A 2819-nucleotide genomic window follows, 5' to 3' on the forward strand; every position below is an offset into this window, starting at 1 on the left:
TTATCTTTCATTCTCCTGATAATTAAAAGCAAAAGCAAAAACAAAACCCCAGAACTATAAATGTATATCTTATCTGGTTTGTTTTAATTTTTAAGATTAGGGTAACACTATCTTTTTCATTTCTATATCATAACTTGAGGCAAACATATCACTTTCATATTATGTCAACATTTTGAAACTGAGGATTATACACTTATGCTTTACCACCTAATTCATCCCTCATCTTTTGTTTATCTACTATTTTGTGTCTCTATGATAATAAATTTGATGATAAGTGCTCACTAATAGCTTATATTAATGCTGCTATTGGTGAAAAATAAAAAAGAAAACTACTGGAGATGGAAAAAGAAAGATACAAGGTTTGTGTTATCACACAAATAATCTTGAATAGACAATGTTGTATTTTGCTTGATTCATGTTATATTTTAATCCTTTTATGTTAGTCTTTATATTAAATATTTCCAATAAATATATACAGAATTTAAAAAGCTAGTTTACTAATAATATCACTGAAGATGATTTCATCAATGAGGACTTAAGAACATACTCAGTGATACTGCTAAAATTCAGAGCATGAGGTTCAAGAAAAGAATTCAAATTAGCAGTTTACACTCTAAGTTTGATGATAATCAGGTTGTATTTCTTGGGATAATAAAAAAGAATTTGGAGGAAAATATCCTACAACAAATACTTCCTATTAGTAAGTAGCTAATTGAAAGATTGAAAAGAAAACAATGAAGGAGCTTATTATATTGAATGAAACTAGCTTTTCATTGAATTCATTGGGTAGTCATTTGTTTTAATAAGTCCTAAATTTACCATTTTTATACTTTTTAAAAAGTAGCATATTCAGATATATGTAATGGATCATAAATCCTGGTCTCTTGCATTGCAGGCAGATTTCCTTATCATCTGAGCCACCAGGGAAGTCCATACATTATCATGCTGTAGGTATATCAGTATTATTATTTATATTAATTATAGAATCCCATAGCAGATTATCTTTGAATTAGTCCTAGAACTGCTAAAGAATTCTTAATGGTATGGCTAGCATTAGAACAAAAATGATGAAGTTGTTCTCATGTATGAGAATCACATCAATATATATTTTCTAAAACTATATAACATTTTTATCACTATGAATAGTATTCCTTAATTCTCTTTTACAAATTTTCTCTTTTCTATGTGTTACTTTTTAACAAGTCTCTGGCGAAGACAAATGCTAGTTTGGGGTAGCTACCAATATTGCCCACTGAAACTTTTTGTCACAAGGAATGAAAAGTTCACAGCATATTTTAAGCAATAATTTAAAAATAGGTTAAACTGGTGACATTCATGCTCCTTTGTTATTTGTGTCAATAAGCATCCTAGAATAAAAGATTTAAAACTAATACTTATGGATCTTCTAAAAAATTATGTAGTTTATTTGGTAACTATCAAAGAAAGAAATCTACAATGTTTTTACTCAGTGAAATACATTCCCCCTACAGGCATTCATATTTTCCCTTTCTCAGAATTATTCATCATTCAATAATTACACTATAGTTAATAATAGATCACAGAACAAAAATTTTGTTTCTCTTTTAATAAATGTTCATGGCTAAAGAATAAATCAAAAGACTATTCTTTTAATTTCAATAAATATGAAGCATTTTAATGAGCCCAAACACATAAGAACAAAAATTATTAGCCCAGCATGCAAACAGAAAAATGCAAATTAATTAGGCATGCAACATATAATTATTGAGTAAAATTTCTTCCAATTAGCAGAGATACCAGTAGTTATTTATAAATTAGATAATTTCGGAAGTTATGTGATTTCGTTGTTTTACCTAAACTCCAACATGACTTAGCTAGTGTATGACTATATAAAATTTTTCATCTAGAAGCCACATCTTCTGTTTTGGTTTCCTGCCTGGGCCTCCTTTGATAAAAGGAAAAATTGCTGATTTTCTTATCTACCACCCACCTCCAAGCTTCTCTTACTGTGAAATACCTCTTCTGTTTTGCCCAAAATGCCAATACATTTAAAAGCTCAAGTTCATAAGTCAAAGCAATTAGACAACAACATAAAAAGAAAGGGACCAGAAACAGGTCAAAATTCTACTTGTCTGGCCTTTTGACACTGAGGAGATGGCCCTGCCATTTCAGCTTAGAAAATGAGATACTCAGAAACTTCAACAATGTGAAAGTAGTCTGGACCTTATACATTTTCCTTCTGAAAAGTGGTCTGCAGCTATAGATGGTTTCCCAAAGACAATTAGTAAGTGACCTTCTGGCTTGGAAACTAGCTAAAATTGGGAATTTTAGTGGAAAGAAGTAAGACTATTACTATTGCCTTTTTGGTGTTGAAAAAAAATGTAAAATCTTTTTTTTTTTTTTGCATTATGAATTTAGCTACACAGTTCAAGAGGATAGTTCTGAATAGAGCGAAGTGAAAGGAGAAAATAGTTTATGGTGAGATGTAATGAAGACCTTATACAGTTTGTTGGAAAGATATAGGTATACTGTGTGTGTGTTAGTTGCTTAGTCATGTCCAACTCTTTGTAAGCCTGTGAACTGTAGCTCACCATGATCCTCTGTCCATGGGATTCTCCAGGCAAGAATACTAGAGTGGGTTGATGTTTCCTTCTCCAATAGATATATTAAAGAGATACAATTTAACCGTGATTGATATTGGTTACATTTGTGAATAGCAATGTATTTCTTTCTTTATGCTATTCTCCATCATTCTGAAATTTAGTACTGAACTGAAAGATTTTATCAGATTTGAGAAAATGTTTTATTATGCTTTGATTGTTACAAATATCTTTGAAATG

This window comes from Ovis aries, chromosome 6 (assembly GCF_016772045.2).
Source record: "Ovis aries strain OAR_USU_Benz2616 breed Rambouillet chromosome 6, ARS-UI_Ramb_v3.0, whole genome shotgun sequence".
NCBI classification, from domain to species: Eukaryota; Metazoa; Chordata; class Mammalia; order Artiodactyla; family Bovidae; genus Ovis; species Ovis aries.